At 36.8% G+C, this 19,536-nt stretch overlaps 1 pseudogene; it reads right to left on the bottom strand.

Moving 5' to 3' along the window:
* Window positions 1-346: 346 nt before the first annotated feature.
* LOC118994664 (ribosome production factor 1-like) lies at window positions 347-16,006 on the bottom strand (annotated as a pseudogene).
* Between the last annotated feature and the right edge of the window lie 3,530 nt (window positions 16,007-19,536).

The raw sequence follows: 19,536 nt of genomic DNA, 5'->3' as shown, positions 1-19,536 counted from the left end.
TTTACTTACCACTAAGTTGTTATTTACTTGTATACCACAAGTTTTGCTCTGTAGTATGTTTATTAAGTTCAGAGTACTGTATTTTTTATTATCTATTACACTATTTTCTTTTACACATGGGGCTTTGCTAATGTATTTCATAACCTCCAAACTTGCCTGAATTTTTTTTCTCACCAAAATGACTTTTATTTGTATTTCCTACAGAAACAATGAGTGGTAATTTATGGCACTTGGTAACTTGTCTAGACACCAGAGAAAGTGTATGAACTTTCTTTCCAAAGTAAATACCTTTTGGAAGAGTCATCTGTCACAAATTCAAGATGAGCTTATTCAGCAAAACTCAATACTATTCCTCCAGTATTTGTAAATGGAATTTTCTTCTACTTGTATCCATTTCCCAGGGCCTATGGACCCATTCATATTCTCCATGTTTAGACTCAATGGTTCCTTTCTGAAGAGATCTTAATTTTAAGGTGAAATGTGGTCCAGGAACCTGAATTTCCTCTTTCTTTTCACTGTTGAATATGTATCTGTGAAATCTGAAGAGGATATAATTCCTTTGATTGTGGAATGTGGCAACCTGCCTTCCAATATCCATTTGTCAAGTGACTCAGAATTAATCCATTTGGTATTTTACAATTTTCACTAATAACAATCAGATCTGTGAAATCTCTTGAGATGCACTGTGAAATTTATTTTTCCAGAACCAGTCCTCTTCTGCAATAAATATGTATTTGGTATAACTGTGGAGAGCTGTGCAGAGTAGTCCAGGTCTCTCATGAGGTCTATCTGATGTTATAATGAGAATCTTGGGAGAGGTTTGTTGAAGTAAGAAGCAAATTCATCTGTAGCTTCATCATAAGCAACCTCTTCATCATTAGGGTCTACTGTGGTTTCATTATACACTTGCTGGGTGTCAATGGTCTTGGCACAGGAGTGTCCAACCTTTTGGAGTCTCTGGGCCACACTGGAAGAAGGAGAGTTGCCTTGGGCCACACATTAAATACATTGGAACACATAATTACAAAAAAAATCTCACAATGTTTCAAGTAAATTTACAATTTTGTGTTAGGCTGTATTTATGGCTATCCTGGGCCACATGCAGCCTGTGGGTATAGGTTGGGTATAGGCTTTGGTGGGGAGTTATCACCAAGAGCCTCTCTCTCTTTTTCAAGTTTTTTTCTTATCTGCCAAGTTTTCCTTCCACTGCTGCTGTTTCCACCACACAAACATTAAGCCTAGCCACTCTCTGTTCTTAATCCCCATAATGTGCAAGCCCAAAGGAAAAGCAAATGACTTCCATGGTTGGACCCCACTTTCAGTCACCCTGTCCTCAATGACTGTAGCCTCCTGAGGTTCTTCCATACTGCCTTTGCATTTCAGGCCTTTCTTTCTGCTGCCACTGGTCTTCTGTGTGGTATTCGCTCCAAACTTGACTGAATTTTGTAGTTATTGTTTGGTTACTGGTTCCCAGTTTAATAACATTATGGTCAGAGAACTTACCCTGTGTAATTACAGTCTTCTGAATTGTATTAAAATTGGATAAATTGTCTATCATATGATCAATTTTTATCAATGTCTCATATGTATTCTGCAGCTTAGGGTTACAGTGTTCCATATATGACTGCTGAGTCTATTTTTCTCATTGTGTTGTCTAACACTTCTATATAATTTTATTTGTCTGCTTGTTCTGTCACAGTTACTGACAGACATGTTAAAAGTCACTGTGATTATTTCTTCTGTCAATTTTTGCTGTATAGATTTTAGCACATACAAATTCTTGGTGGTTTTGACTTTTTGCTGGTGTATTAAACCTCCTATCACTATGAGGTAACCTCTGTATTATTAGTGCTTTTTGTTTTAAAATTTATTTTATCTCTTATTAATATTGCTGCATCTTCTCTCTTTGGTCCAGTTGCACAAAGTATCATTTTCCATCTTTCAAAATGCTTATCTGTTATATGTTAGATTTATTTTTTCATTCTGTATGAAATCATAGCTTAACTGGAGCACTTAATTTCCTTATAGCTAATGAAATTGATTTTGACTTATATTTGTTACTTAATTTTATGTTTTCTACTTTCCAAGTTTGTACATTTCTTCTTTCTCTTTTCTAAAACTGATAATTTTATCACTCTTTTTTTTCTCTGCTCATTTGAAGTCATGTACTTTCTTTATTTTTTAGTAACATTATAGAAATTACATTACACAATATTCATTTATTTAGATCTAAACTTAACCAAAACATTTACCATCTTAGATTATATACAGACTTCAACATAGTTAAAGCCTATTACTCTTCATCATAGTGGGAATGTAATTCTTAACTATGCAATTAATTTCCATTTGTTTAATCCCTTAAAAACATAATTATTGTTTCACTAAATATTCCTTTAGATTAACCTACACTTTTACCACTTTCTGCTTTTTATCTTGTAGCTCAGCTATCCCACGTGGAATCTCTTTCTTTCTGCTTAATGTATATCTTTTAGAATTTTCCTTAATTAGAATGTCCTCTGAAGTCAAAATCTTTCAGCACTTGTTTTCTAAAAATTAATTTGTCTTTATTATCTTAAGATATTTTGCAAGATCAGAAATATAACTAGGCAGCATTTTGTTTTGGCCAGAATATTGAAGATATTCTATTGTCCTTCTCCTTATACCATTACTGTCGATATAACAAGTTATTCTATCATTCCTTTGGATGTATACATTGAGCCTGAAATCCAAGAGATGTTATTCATATGGTGCCTTTTTCACAAGGACATTAGTACTGCCAAGCCCAGCATTAAGCAAGGCAAACAATTTCAGTTCCCTACTATAGGGACACTTCCTCTAATCTCAAATCCCTATATTGACATTAAGACCAAGGCTCACCTCTTGTCTGGAACTGCCCCTCTCTATGTTAACTCTGTGGCACCAGGGTTACTTCCTACTGCAGCTTTTCAGTGTAATACTGCCATTAGTTCTGGAAACTTCAGGGTTTTCTTTCTATCTTGGGTAATTGGCCATCTCTTTAAATTTTTGTTCTGCTTGTATTTTTACTTAGCAAATCCAGGTAATTGTAATAGTAGTGTTCTATGTTAATTCTGCCAAACATGTTGCTGGAACCAGAAATCCCAATGCCAGCAGTGTTTGTCTAACTGGTATTTAGATTTTCCCAGAGTACACCAAAATATGAGAACCTTTCCAATTAATTTGGCAACACTTATATAAGCCTGCTTTTTTATTGTACTCACAAATAAGGAGGAACCACCAGCCAATTTTCTTTATGAATAGAGAATTTTTTTAATTAGCAAATTTAACCCAGCAGCATATTTTATGAATAATACTTCATCATCAAGCAAAATTCAGTCCAAGAATACAAGAATAATTTAGTATTAGGGAACATATTAGTGTCATCCAACATGTTTCAAAGAATAATGACTCCAAAATAACTATAGGATAATATTAATTTAAAAAATAAGGATGTTAGCAGTATATAGAGAAGAATTCAATTTTTATACAAGAAAATATGTACCCATATATACCCCTTCTCAAAAGAAAGGCCAGGACAAATAAACACTAAAATGAGTCTAGCACCTTCTTCTGGTGGTAAAATTACAAGTGACTTCAGTTTTCTTCATCATGTTTTCATGTGTTTTCCAAATTTTCTTCAATAAAATTAAGTACTATTTATCAGAAAATATTGATGTAATAATAGAGTTTCACTCTCTTTTTTTTTCACTCTCTATTGTTAACCAAGCAAATTAGCCTCCCTCTGGCCTTCAGAAACCACCCCCACCCCGATTATATCTCTTTTCTAAAAAGTTTCCTCTAATAGTTTAAAAAAAACCTTGAAAATAAATATTGTCATACCCAGACATCATGATCCTTCTCCAAGCCATGTTATGTTCAAATTGTCACCTATATTCTTATTTCCATCCTTTACACTATCTATCAAATCAAATGCTTTCATTTAAATACCAGTTTCATTCCAGTCCTTCTCTAAGACATTAGTATCTAATAAAACACAGAGATCATTACTTTTTCCTCAATCTCTACAACCCTAAAATCTTACCACACAATTTGGTATAGAGTTAAATAATAATTTGTAATTCCTCTTCTTTACTATTTGCACAATTATCCAAAACCAGTTTGTTTATCAAAAGCACAAACTTTTTTTGTTGTTTTCATGTTTTGAGGTTTTTCATTTATGTTATATCTCAGTTACTAACACACTTCATAATTCAATATATAAAATCAATAAAACAGATGAGCTAGGTAATCCTAGCTCATTGGGTATTAGTGAGGAAACAGCACTCTTAAGAAAAAATACAAAAGAATGCCAACACATTATTTGGCTCTCCACCTCAGCAAGACAACAGCAAAAATAAAATTTTGAAGACAGACACACCAAAAAATTATGTGTACCTTAGTAATGGGGTATAGAACATAGCATTCCCAAAGTCCCCACAGCCCATGGTTGAAGGATGGGGGAAGGTGATGATAGAGCATTTAAGATACCTTGCATTAAAAAGACAAGATAATAGATGTGCTACCATCCCAGGAAAAGGGTATACGTGAGTTTCAGAATGTATCCTGACTTGTGACAAAGCCAGGGGAGATGAAGGCCCCTGCATCACTGAGTCACTCTTGCCCTGACTAAAGATGGAAGCCAAATGAAAGTAAAAATGGGGGAACTGTCAAAAGCAGTCTATTGTATGAGGGGTCAGATATGAGGTCACATAGGAAGTTCCGGGTCAGCATTTAAAAAGGGGCAGTCAGAAAGAAAAGGAGATTTGGTCTGCCGTGAGATCTGTAGTGAGATAGGAGACACGTGAACTATAGCAGGAGGCAGCCATGAAGGTCTCCATGAAGAGAGAGTAAGAGGTAGCCAGGAGGAAGGAGCCATGAGCCAGGAGAGATTCTGCCACACTGCCTATAGTGAGGGGGGAGACATGTTTGCTCCTCTGAAGACTTGGCCATGTGGCCTGGTATAGTAAGGAAGCAGACAGAAAACTGCACATGAACAACAATTCAAATAAATAAATAAATAAATAAAAATAAAAAAGTAAGGAAGCAGACATGCAGTCTGTAGTAAAGTAGAAGCCATGCAGGAGAAAAGAGTGTAAGGAGAGAGAGCTGATGAAGCTGCTTAGGAACCTGCCTAACCAAGTATGGATTAGTGGGAGATGCCTGGAATGCTGAATTGTAATCAGAGACTACAGACTTATGCTTCCCTGAGGGACATACAGAGAGGCCACTCTCTAGGGACATATGTCTTCCTGGACTTCACCATGATCCAGTGTAACATGGCACATGTTTTCCTGAGCTATGACATGAAGACTGAGGTCAACATACCCCTTAAGAAGAGAGCTGCTTCAAGAGGATGGCAAATCTGAAACGCACAAGTGCACCTTCCAGAGAAGATGGTGAAATATTTGAGAAGCCAACTTGAGAACAGATAAGAATATGGGGAACTATTGGACTTGGTTTTGGCTTATAGCCCTTTTGGGGAGGAAGGGAAGTGCTGGTTCACATAGGAGAACAGAGCCCTGAGCATCCTCAAGGTTGGAATTTGTAAACAAAAACCTGTTTCCCTCAGCACTAACTGTTAGGTCATGCAACAAGGTGCCATGTGCATGAGTCCTGGTTTACTGAGGTATACCTTCTGCAAAACTAACCAGATATGTTTTCAAAAATCAAAATGTCAACAAAATGTTAACAAAATGATCAACTTTTCATTTGGCTTATAGGGAGGCTCGGAGAAAGGTAGTAACAAACAAATACTAGTCTACTGGTAAGAAACTTTGACTAACAAAGGCATGAACCTAAAGAATTTAGAGAGGAAACATGATGATGTTTATACAGTAGGTGAATAATTAAGATATAAGTACATAAGAGCTCAGTCCACTCTACAGAAGAATATTATAACCAAAATGAATGACGATTTGGTGTTTCTTCTCTTAAGTTATCTGATTATGTACTTTAGTAATTCTATTTATTCTGTATGTTTGGACCACCTAACCTGTACCCTGGAGAGTGATTGGACACTAGAGTCTCTCTAAGAGTCTGAGGTTGAATAAATAAGATGTTTTCATTTTTTACTTAATGTTGATTTAAACTGAGTCTCCATATTCATTGCCATATACCATATGACATTATTGCCTGCCATCAATAGAAGGCAGCTGCATAAATAAAAACATAATCAGTAACCCAAAGCACCTAAAATCACCTGGCAAATCACAGATTGAGTGTCACATTTTGGGAAATACTGCAAAAATAGTTTCTACCAATCACTGGAGGATGACCAAAGTGATCATCAAAAGGAACAAATTGATGTTTGCTATGGTTAAACCTCCATTTCCTCTTCACAGTTCTCCTTTTCAGTGTTCTTTGCATGTGGAAGAATGATTGAGATGATACTTATCACAATATTCATAAATGTGATGGCCATCTTTACAGTTTTTAATATCATTATTTTCTTTTGATCACAGTAAAATTGTCATTAAATATTAAAGAGCTATTTTCTTATTTTTAAAATCCAGTTGTTCCATACTATTTTCCACAGTGGTTGTACCAGTCTGCAATCCCACCAACAGTGAACTAGGGTCCCCTTTTCCCCCACAACCTCTCCAGCACTTGTTGTTTGTTTCTTTGTTTATGATAGCCAATATGACTGGTGTTAAGTGATATCTCATTGTGGTTTTAATTTGCATCTCTCTGATAGCTAGCGATATCGAGCATCTTTTCATGTGTCTCTGGATCCTCTGTATGTNAAAAATAGTTTCTACCAATCACTGGAGGATGACCAAAGTTATCATCAAAAGGAACAAATTGATGTTTGCTATGGTTAAACCTCCATTTCCTCTTCACAGTTCTCCTTTTCAGTGTTCTTTGCATGTGCAAGAATGATTGAGATGATACTTATCACAATATTCATAAATGTGATGGCCATCTTTACAGTTTTTAATATCATTATTTTCTTTTGATCACAGTAAAATCGTCATTAAATATTAAAGAGCTATTTTCTTATTTTTAAAATCCAGTTGTTCCATACTATTTTCCACAGTAGTTGTACCAGTCTGCAATCCCACCAACAGTGAACTAGGGTCCCCTTTTCCCCCACAACCTCTCCAGCACTTGTTGTTTGTTTCTTTGTTTATGATAGCCAATCTGACTGGTGTTAAGTGGTATCTCATTGTGGTTTTAATTTGCATCTCTCTGATAGCTAGCGATATCGAGCATCTTTTCATGTGTCTCTGGATCCTCTGTATGTCCTCTTTGGAGAAATGTCTGTTCAAGTCCTTTGCCCATTTTTTAATTGGGTTGCTCTTCTTCTTTGAGTGGAGTCGAGTGAGTTCTTTGTATATTTTGGAGATTAAATCTTTGTTTGAGGTATCATTGGCAAATATGTTTTCCCAAGCTGTTGCTTCTCTATTTACCTTGATACTGTTTTCCTTAGCCATGCAGAAGCTTTTAATTTTTATGAGATCCCATTTGTTTATTCTTTCCTTTATGTCCCTTGCTCTAGGGGACGTATCAGTAAAAATCTTGCTGCGTGGAATCCCAGATATTCCAATCACTGGAGGATGTTGTATATACTCTCTATACAAGTGGAATCTCAGATATTCCATGCAGCAAGATTTTTACTGATACATCCCCTAGAGAACTAAAAATGAACATGTCTTTTGACCCAGCAATTCCACTATTAGGAGTATATCCTAAGAACCCTGAAACACCAATCCAAAAGAACCTATGCACCCCAATGTCCATAGCAGCACAATTTATGATAGCCAAGAGTTGGAAGCAACCTGGATGCCCATTGGTAAATGACTGGATCAAAAAGCTATCATACATTTACACAATGGAATTCTACGCTGCAGAAAGGAAGAAGGAGCTCCTACCCTTTGCAACATCATGGAGGGAACTGGAAAGCATTATGCTGAGCGAAATAAGCCAGGTGGTGAAAGACAAATACCATATGATTTCACCTTTAACAGGAATCTAAACAACAAAACAAACAAGCAAGCAAAATATGACCAATGACACTCAAATACGGAACAGGCTGACAGGGTCCAGAGGGGAGAGGGGAGAGAACCATAGGGGAAAAGAGGAGGGACTCATATGAATAAGTATAAAGGACACATGGACAATAATTAAGGTGGGGGGTGAAAATGGGAGGGAGGTGGGGAGCACTGGGGGCGGCAGGGCAGGGAATATAAAACAGAACACTGTATTTGAATAAGAATTAAATAAAAAAAGAATCTAAAAAATAAAAAATAAAATCCAGTTGTATAGAGAGTATATACAACTTTAATGTAGTGCTAGTTCATGTAAATATTTTCACATAGTAAAATTATACATATAAACAGTGTTTAATACATTTAGCATGCCAGTTTTCTCATAGTCTAGTAAAATTGAATATTCAATTTATGTCCTTTCATCTCTCCCTTCCTTTCTTTCTTTCTTTTTTTCTTTCTTTCTTCCTTCTTTTCTAATAATGGGCAAAATTATCACAATTTTATAAACAAATAACAGAGGCAGAAAAGTTAAATAACTAACTTGCAATTTACCATGAGTTACATTCACAAATATCACATGAAATGTAGGCCCAAAATGGAACCATTAGCCCAGAAAATATGGGGTTACCTAGACCATAAATGAGGAAAGTGCTCAAAAGTCAATTTAATTATGGAGAGGAATAAATTATTATTCCCAATAGAAGTTCCAACCTCTGAAAATTAACCAAATGGACTAATATTTTTAATTAGTATATTCTTTCTAAACAAAATTAAAACACACTGGCATCAAAAGCTTTCTATTATGTCTAGTACTTATTTTGCCACCTGATAATGTCATTTAATAATCTCTCCCCACAGTTTGGAGTTAAGAAGCACAGATGTATAAATTTATTCTTTCATTTATTAGTTATAGGCCCTGAGATAATCATTTAACTCTCTGCATCATAACTTATTGATATTAAAATTGAGATATGGTATCTATATTAATGACTTCATAAAGTTAGTTGTGAGGATGGTGTATATGAAAGAACTTTTTAAGTTACCAGTGCTACTTTTCCAAATTTAGTAGACTAGAAATAGTCCTAAAATTATGGTAGTTGAGAGGAGTGGAGTTTATGTGAATTTAGTGGACTACTTTTTTATCTCCTGTTAAAAGTAAAGCAGGGTAGATTGCAAAAATAAGGAAGACAGCAGACTTCTGCTCTCAGCTATGACAAGGAGCTTAGATAAGGCCGACCCCTCCAAGAAAAACTATAAAGGCTAAATAAAGCAACAAAAAAAAAAAAACCATTAAAATCAATGTAAAGGCATCCTAGAACAACCAAGGCAGCCAGAACCTGAAAGTCCAAATTCCAGGAAGAAGGAAGTGTATTGGTTCTACCCACTGCTTCATACTGGTAGTTTTTGCAATCTGTCTGTTCTGCTAGAACAAAAGGAACAAGCAGAAATCAGCAACTCCAGTGTTTAACATCTCACAGGTCACTTGTGATTTATGCACAGGTGACCAACTACCTGGGTTTCTGGGGGCATCCCATGTGATTTCAGGAAAACCCCTGGTGGTATCAGAAATACCTGGTGTTGTGGTTTAAATAGCATCCTTCTGAAATCCGTGTCATCAACAGCCTCAGAATTTGACCTCATTTGAAGATAGGGTCTTTGCCGATAGAATTAGGTAAATTAAGATGAGGCAATATTGGAGTAGGGCAGGCCCTAAGTCCAAGTACCCTAATTAGAAGAAGAAAGGGCACAGTGAGAAACACAGGGAAGATGATGTGAAGGTAGAGGCAGATACTGAACTGGTGCCTCTATAAGCATGGACCACCGAGGATCACCAGGTGATACCAGAAGTTAGGACGAGGCAGCAAAGAATCCCATCCTCCATAGAAGTCCGCCTTCAGAGAGACATGGCCCTGCTGAGACCTTGCTTTTGGACCTCCACCTCCAAAAGTGTGAGACAATAAATTTCTGTTGTTCCAAACTGCCCTATTTGTAGTAATTTGTTACAGCAGACTTAGGAAATTGATAAGCATGGTGTGATCCCCAAATAAGGAACTGTAAGTTCGCTGCCTGAAGACTATGCAGAGGAAGTTGCTGATGGAGTAAGAAAAAAGACAAGAAATTCTCAATGGTGTCCAGGAAGGGTCTGATGCACTGGCTGAAATTGTAACTAAGCCACTTTGGTTCACTGTTTATTCTCTAACAGCAGATGCCTATTTTTGCCTCCCAGACTTGCTTGTGCTGTGTCTCTTCCCTCTCCATGATTCCAAATTGGCCAAGTAAGTTTGTATCACCTCCCAAAACATTTCACAGCTCTTGGAACTCTCCCTCCTATGAAACCACTATTTTCTGATTTTACATAAGATGCTGAACCCAGGAGAAACCAAATGACTTACCCAAGTTCAGCTAGCTAGGAAGAAGAACGAACTAAAACAGTGGGTTCTCTTCTTTTTCTTCATTTCCGTTTTGGTAATGCTACACTTCTGCTGTCACCTTTGCACATCTATCTCTTAACACGGTGAAAACACATTCTCTTTAGCACGTTGTTTTCCAGGGAGTGAAACAATAATTGACCTGCTTCTTCCTTGATCAGAGAAAGGGAATTAGATCTATTAGGCTTACCACATGTTTTTTGTGATACTAAATTAAATTTGGTTGCTAGTAATTTCATTTGCAGCAGCAAAACTGATCCTCTACTGTATATCTGACTTGTCACTAAAGTTTTACAATATTATTGATTTAGACATTGACCCTAATATCTACTAGGGCTCCTTCACTCTAATGGTTTGTTTAGATTTATAAATTGATTATTTTGATAGTTTTAGTTGTACTGCTAAACTTTTCACATCGAGTGAAAATAGGGTTGCTATAATCTCATTATGAAGCCCATAGCTGCTAGACTGAATTGAATTGGGTACAGCCTACAATATCCAATCACAATGGTTATTGAGAAGCTGTGTGCTTGATTTCTGATTTATAATAATTTCATAGTCTGCTATGTGCAGAGATCATATTTTTATTGGCTGTTACACAAAAAACTGTTCCATAATTTACAGAGGAACGATTTAGAGTTTCTAACCTTTTCAGTTTGGAAAGGATGGTTTCTGGCATCACCCAAACTCAGAGATCATGGATTTCTTTTGAGGCTAGGTCTGCAGATTTGTTTAGGTTTAAGCCCCATTAAAGTCAGTTATTTTATTCCCAACTACTTTCGTTTTCCTCCATCTTTCTCTAAAAGTGTCTATTGACCATTTCTTTTGTTTACTATTCATTGTCCTCAATCCTTTGACTCTCAGAGTGAAGAGACTTCGGTGAATTTCTCTCACCAAAATCAAATATGTATTGTCATGCTTTGATATATATTGACATTGTCTTGTGAATGTTTATGGATTACAATTTTATTAATTTTTCTATTCATTTATTGGTATATTTAAATTATTTGTCTTTAACTTTGATAACATATAAAAGTAGTCTTTCACTCACATAACCTATCAATTATCAAATCATTGTGTTTAAAGCAAAATATTTTACTCTACAGAGATTACTGAGTATATGCCATGTCCAGTGCTTGCTACAGAATGCTTGAGGGCACAGATATTTAAAAATACAACCTCTCTCGATCTGTGAGTTTATTTCTAATGGTTGCCAGAATGTGGGGGCAATTTTCCTCGCATGTCCCCCTGTGTGCCACGGAATTCCAGAGGTCACTGACTCATCCTTAGCCACAGGGGGTAGAACGTTACAATTCCTGAAACCAGGCTGAGAGGTCCACAACACCAGAAGGGATGGGGTAAGGAGTGAGTTGGAAAGGGGAAAGAGAGTAAAAAACTCAAATTTCCAGTTGTAAAATAATTCTTGGGGATGTAACATACAGCATAGGAAATATAGTCAATAATATTGTAATGACTGTCCATGACGACAGATGGTTATTAGGCTTATTGTGGTGATCATTTTGTAAGGTATATAAACATTAAATTATCATGTTGTATATTGGAAACTAATATTATATGTCATCTTTAAAAACAAACTTTAAAAATAAAATAAAACAATAATTTTTAAACAAAATAGAATAGAAATATAATTCCTGCCCTCAAGGTACTCAGTCCAGTGAGAATGCAAGCATATAAAGGAATAATTCAAATTCATTATGTATCACTTAGGAGTAGGTTTCACTGCAAACACTGGCTTAATAAGATAGAAATCGTCTATCTGTCCAGGGCTGACATGGCAGCATTGCCACCAAAGACCTTAGGGACTCACACTATTTCTAGCTAAGCACTCTATCATCTCTAGGGTGTATCCTTTGCATACCTTTTTTTATACTCATGTTCCAAGAGACTTGCTAGTACTCCAGAAATTATAAGAGCACTCCAGTCAGCAGGATAAAGGATGAACTATGAAAAAATAACAAAAGGCATACACAAAGTTATCTTTTAAGTAAGGTTCCTAGAACTGTCAGGAGTTTTTCATTTTATGTCTTTAATAGAAACAGAATTCCTAATTTTATCTGGGCTAGTGGCTGCTGATTAGTTAAGATTACATTCTGCAACTGTGGTCATATGACTAAGTTCTGGCAAATGAGATATAAGTAGATGTATTGAGTGATAGCCTAAGAACTATCAGCTATTTCATATTGTTCAACCAAATGGTTGTCTCTCATTGACCTTTATTTGCGTAATAAGTATTGTCCATGTTTCCCCACAAGAATGGAAGCTCCATGAACAAAGGACAATGTCTTGAGTATATCCAAAACTTCTGGAATACAGCTTTGCATGTAGTTGCCATGGTAACATTCCCACACCATGAAGCTTGCTTCCTGCCATTCTCTTAACCTCCTGAAGGGTTTTCCTGCAGGTTTTGCTAACTGGGTCAGAGTCTTCTTCACCACTAAATCTTGCAGCAACCGATAGCATTCAGTGTCTGTGTAAACAAACCATCAATATTTAGACCACTTAGTTTCTTTACTCATCTCTAATGATTTCCATTTCTACATTTTACCACCTAAAATTGTGCTACCACTAAAATTAAACATTTGAGCACAATTTACTTCAAACTCATTGATCTTTCCAGTCCAGTCACTCCTATACTTCTGCCTTCACAATTATCTCTCTCCCTTTTTACTTGCCATTTTTCTAGCTTACAGTCTCCTGTCAATAACTTCAGTCACTCTCTTCACAATAACCTAAAGTCCTTGCCTCAGTTTCCCACCACCAAATCTGTGTAGAAAATTAGAGAGGGAATAAATCACAATTTCCATCTTCTCTGAACCTATACTAAAAATACTGAATGTTGTCAGAGCATATCAAACAACTGGGTATATCCTTACTGCTGGATACTCATGGTTTCAAACTCAACAAGACACATGGTGATGAGACACAAGTCTGCCACGTTTCTGTAGCCAGCATCACTGTCCCATGCTGGACCCAACCATCGTTATGCACCATCAGAGGCATTGCAGCTACCTCCTGCCTGGCTGAAATTCACCCCTATCTTCTCCAGTCAATTTCCAAATACAAATATGACTGGGAATTCTCACGCCTTCCTTCCTTCATTCATGGAACAAGCATTTATTGATCCACCTTTACATTCCCTTTCTCTTTAATTTCTTTATTTTAAATATTTTAGTCATTTATTTTTAGAAAAACAGAAAGAGAGGGAGAGAAACACCTATGTGAGAAACAAACATTGGTTGTCTGCCTCCCATATGCAAGCAGACCGGGGACTAAACCCATAACCCAAGCATGTTTGGTTCTCTGACTGGGAACCAAACTGGTGACCTTTCACTTTGCAAAATGATGCCCATCGAATTGAGCCACACTGGTCAGCACTTTCATTTCTATTTTTAAATGTGCATTTAGATGATGGTTATATCTCAATTGAACATCTGAACTAGACTTCGGTCCAAGCCAACTGTTCACTTGAGCTCTCTTTTACAATCAATACTGATCAAATCAATCTTGCTGTGATCTGCATCAGTTAGAGAATGGCCAAAATGATAGGATCAGCCAAGCTGCAGTACAATTTTATGCCAAGGGACAGAATCTTGATGTCATTTGTAGAGGCAATTAGATCTGGCATAAACCATATTTAGCATTTCATCTTGTTGAACAGCTAAATGCCACTTATTTCAACACAGCTGCATGAGAATATAAGCATAGAAAGATTAGGCCCTCAGAATAAATAGGAAAAAAGCACCAGTCCAGTAAAGATTGTTATTTAAATTCTCTCGGTCTCACTGCTCAGGGATTAACTCAAGTCTCACCCTTAATGCAAAAATCTCCACAAGTACTTTTAAAGAGAAGGCCATCTCCTAGTTGTTAATATTTAATAATGTTAGAAAACAGTGGCTATTTTGCACCCATTGAAGGAAGTATATACTTAGAGTATTGTAAAAATCCATGGTTTTTAAGCTGTTCTATGCTATGTAAACAAATGCCCTGGTGGTCAGTTATTCCTGAGGTTATAAATCAGGCATGCACTTTACCAGTGCCATTTAGTTCTCATTATTATGCCTATCCAAGTCTGCTGTTTCTGTTCCTTTGAATGATTGTTAATTTCTTTTGGATGTGTCCATCCTCTACATCACCACTTTCTGTCATCTCCTTACCTACAGGAAAACCTGTACCTCATCCAGCAGCTTACCAAAGCAACTACTATCAGTTCCCTCTCAAGTTTGCCTCAACCTCTTGCCCAATCTAAATGGGAAGAAAAGAAAGCTAATGTGCATTGAATTGTATTTACCAAAACTCATATGTTGAAGCCTTAACAATCTATGGGACTATATGTGGAGACAGGTTTAAGGAGGTAATCGGGATAAATGAGATTGTAAGTGTAAGACCTTAATCTGATAGGACTTCTATCCTTATAAGAAGAGAGAAAGACACCAGGAGTATATGTGCACAATGAAAAGGCCATGTGAAGACCAGCAAAAAGGTGACCATCCATAAGCCAGGAAAAGTTCCTTACTGGGAAACAACCATGCAGGCAGCTTTCTGCCTCCAAAACTCCGAGAACATCAACTTCTGTTGTTTAAGCCATCCAGCCTGTGGTATTTTGTCAGGCAACTCAGGCTGACTGAAACAGAAGCCAACTTTCTGCTCACTGCTCAGGCCAATATGTGACCACTCTGTTTCACTTTGTTCAAATCACTATGGCTGTTAATTGCTCTTCTGTAATCATTAAATCAGAGGACACAAGTGTAGTAATCATGCCTGACCAATACATAAAAATAAGTTTTTATTGTGGTAACATGACATTTTCTCCTTTAACCATTTTAAGCATAAAATTCTGTGGCACTAAATGCATCAACATTGTGCAACCACCACCATCATCCACCTCCAAAATTTTTCATCATCCTGAACTGAATCTCAGTTCTCATTAAATAATAGTCTACCGTTCTCCCCTTCCCAAAGCCCATAGCAAGTACGGGTATCAGGAGTTCCTCCTTTTTAAAAAGCTGCATTATATTTGATTGCATGTACATACCACATTTTTAACCCATTCAGCAAATCACTTATATTTGTTAATTCCTTTCTCTTACTTTGATAACTTCTTTACTAAGTTCCTTTTATTCTTGTTCCTAGAAATCCACCCAGGATTTTCCATCCCAGGTATTCTCAACTCTGACATGATTTTGCACACTCTGCACCCCCCCTCCAAAAAAAGGGCACTGAAGGCACTTGTGTTGTCATGATGGGGGGGAGGGTCTCTACTACATCTAGTGGGTAAAGACCAGGAATGTTGTTAAGCATCCTACAATGCACAGAACAGCAGAAAATGGTCTAGCACAAAGTGTCACAATGCCAAGGTTGAAAAATCCTCTCTAGAAGGTCCATATATAAAATGGAATTCAATGGGATTATTAAGTGCCTTAACCTACCTATTTCTTTGCTTCGTAATTCCACAGGAATCATGAAAACTCCACACCAGCCAAAAACAGTGAATTCTCCCTGTGAACTAACTCCTCTTCTACTTATTTCTTGCTCTCTTCTCTTCAGATCCATACTGCTATGACTTCTTGACAACCTCCTATCATTCTCTAGTACCCTGTTGATAATTTTGAACCTCAAACACTGTCTAGACTGGACTGAATGGTCAGCTGCTTCAACTGTTACTAACATGGACTGTCTTCACCCTCTGAACTTCAGCCATGTCTACTGGGACAGGGTCTATTTTGGGGTCACCTTCATTTTTCACTTTAAATCCAGCTGTTGGGATCCATAACCTTGTTCATACAAAGCTGCTTGAACCTACTATAAATGTATATACCTTTAATTGTCCCTTACTGTTGCACCACAATGATTTCCTTAGTGTTTTATGCCTTCTGTTTTTCTCTTAACACATAATGTCTAACAACCATCTCCACCATATTTTTTCTTCAAGTTTCCAGTCCTCCATAGCCCTCCTAAATAAATTATTTTACTTTCAATTTGTTTATAAAACAGGTCAAAAATGTGAGCGCTGCACTCCAAAATCTTCTCCTTCCTTTCTTTTTTTATTGTTCAATTACAGTTGTCCCCATTTTTCCCCATTACTCTCCCCTGCCCTGCCCACCTCCCCACATTCAATCCTCCCCCTCCCTTTGTCCTTGTCCATGGGTTCTTTATACATTTACCCTTCTTTCCCCCATTATCTCCCTCCCTTCTCCCCCCCTGTTCATTGTCAGTTTGTTCTTTATTTCCATGTCTGTGGTTCTATTTTACTTGCTTGTTTACCTCATTGATTAGCTTTCTTTATCTTGTGCCTCTCCAGTCTTTATTACTGTAAGGACTTGTTTCTCTTTGCTTACNCCATTATCTCCCTCCCTTCTCCCCCCTGTTCATTGTCAGTTTGTTCTTTATTTCCATGTCTGTGGTTCTATTTTACTTGCTTGTTTACCTCATTGATTAGCTTTCTTTATCTTGTGCCTCTCCAGTCTTTATTACTGTAAGGACTTGTTTCTCTTTGCTTACACACACAAAGCAGAAGTCCTCATTCTTTCTCTGCCAGATTTCTCAATGATTAATACTTATTCATGCCCATAATTGGAGGCACACTTCTAGAATTATTTATAATTATGGACTTCCTGGCTAGCTTAGTCTGTCTTCTGTCTCCACCTACTAAAGGGATGCTGTACCAATAAACAGCAGTGAATTTCTCACTCCAAAATTGTATTTATCCTGTATCATAGTAGCCTCTCAATAGCACTTGATATAACTGAAATATTCATTTTCTGCACTACTTACTAAGCTCTTTGATCCTAAATTGCCTTGGTTCAATTTAACCTCTTTGACTCTTACTTCTCTGTTTCTATTAACTTTTCTTTTCTTCCTCCCGTTAACTTGTTCATAAATATTAATATGTCCCCACATTAATTATTTTATCTCTGACTTGTTTCTTTCTATATTTTCTTCACTAGCAAAATCACCCACTAGCAACATATCTCTCTCTAAAACACTAAGAAAAAATTCTACCTTTACTTTATTATGAAATTAAATTCAACCTATTTATCCCCAATTAAATATTCCTACTGCTTCTTACTTCTATTAATAGCACCCTCGTTCTCCCTATATCCCACGCTAGAAACTTCAAATCCCTTCTTTTTGTTCCTTAGGGCCAAGAAGTCACCAATGCTTATCCAGACTCAATCCAATCTCTCTTTCTTCCTCTCTCTCAAGATAGAGAGATACAGAGATAGATATATAGATATAAATAGATACAGAGAGATACAGGTATAAACTGATACAGACTGGTATATGATAGAGATATAGGTATAGGTATAGGTATAGGTATAGATATAAATGATATAGATAGACACAGATATGAAGAAACCATCATTTTTTTTCAATTCTAGTATCATCACCATAGCCCAGGTCTTTTTACCTCATGGCTTCAAGGTACATTTATACCCTCTTAACTAGTTTCCTTGCTGCCATTTTTATTCGTCTAATATATTTTGTACGATAGTATATTAAATACTCTTAATGAACTGCCATGAATCATATCCCTTGCCCTCGACTAGTTAGCTGTGAGATGGATTGTGTGGGGAAAAGCTGAGCCAAGATTCTAGGTAGAGACAGAATTTTTCTTAAATCTAAGTATCTAGCTGTAAAAGTGTGATCAAGAACTGACTTTTCCACCAATAGGCACTTGGAAAAGCACCAATAGGCACTTTTCCACCAATAGGCACCAATAGGTTTGAGAATAAGAGAATGAGAGTTGAGTGGCAATCAGAAGACTGTTTGAAGGTAGGATAAGTGTGTGTGAAGTGTGCATGCCATTCACAGAAAAACTCAGAACAATCCATAAGACTCAGCATGGCAGAAGCAGGGACTGGCTGCATCTGTATTGTTGGAAACCAGCAGGTTCAAGGGGGTGGGCAGTAAGCTTTAAGAAGATACCATAACATACACCAAAAGCTAATTTATAGACAGACTGGAATTTGGCATAAAGCCTAAACTCTGGGTAGGCTGAGGTATATGAGAGGTAGTCTGGAAACACAAAGTACAACACACTTCAGGGATGTGTTTGCCAATGTCAAAACAGGAAGTAGAGCAAGATTAGATGGTGAACAAATGAGCTACCAAACAAATATTACCTCCACTCCCACTGCCTGAGACCTTGCTGGGCCAGGCTGACTTGACTGTCATCACTAGACATTTGTCACCGTTTAAAAAGAAGTGGGAAACCAACAAAAGCAACATCAACATCAACAATGACATTGCATCTATTCTTTTCCTACTAATTACATCTATTCATTGCATCCATTCTTTTGGATATGAATGCTAAGGCATTCGTACCCAAATGCTAAGGCAGTAGTATCCAATGCCTTAGCATTTCTATAGGAATGCCTCCCCATACTGCCCCCAGAATGTAGACTTATCTTTTTAATCTGGAATTCCACTTTTTTTCTTCACAGAAGCCTTATTTTAGTCAATCCTCTAAACCCTCAAATATACATTTTAACTTTTCCATGATCCTTACTCTCTCCCTGACCTATCCCAACACTATCCACCATTTAAAAATCAATGATCCAACCCCTTCCCCAATGAGGCCTTTCTGGATCAAACATTACCTATTGTATCTCTCATCTAAACTCCCAAAGCAGATATTGTCTAAATAATTTAGTTCTCAGTTAATCATGAATGTTTTACATTAAGGACATCACCTGCCCATTGTTTTCCTCATGTGATTCTGTCTGCATTCTCTAATCAGATTGGAAGGTCCTTGAGAACAGGAAACAAATCTCCTCTTTGCTCTTGTATCTCCCATAGCTCTTAAAATAGGGTTGTTTACCTAATAAGTAATTACTGAATATTTGTAGTTCTGATTTAATTATCATAATCTCCTTTAAAATGCTAAAGACCAGATAAAGGATGAAAGATGAATTTTTTCTTGTGTTCCTGTTTTAGCCGTACATTTTATCAAAGTTACTCTCATTTACATTCTTCTTCTGATAAAAGCATTTGCCATAGTAACAGACGTTCCTGGTGCTGCTCAATCTTTAGTAATAAGCAGGATGCAGATTTCTTGGCGAAAGCTAAAATGCATACAC

This window comes from Sturnira hondurensis, unplaced genomic scaffold (genome assembly GCF_014824575.4).
Source record: "Sturnira hondurensis isolate 20B ecotype Veracruz unplaced genomic scaffold, ASM1482457v3 Scaffold0009686, whole genome shotgun sequence".
Taxonomy (NCBI): Eukaryota; Metazoa; Chordata; class Mammalia; order Chiroptera; family Phyllostomidae; genus Sturnira; species Sturnira hondurensis.
Note: the sequence above shows the minus strand (reverse complement) of the source record. Positions and strands in the feature narration are given on the sequence as shown.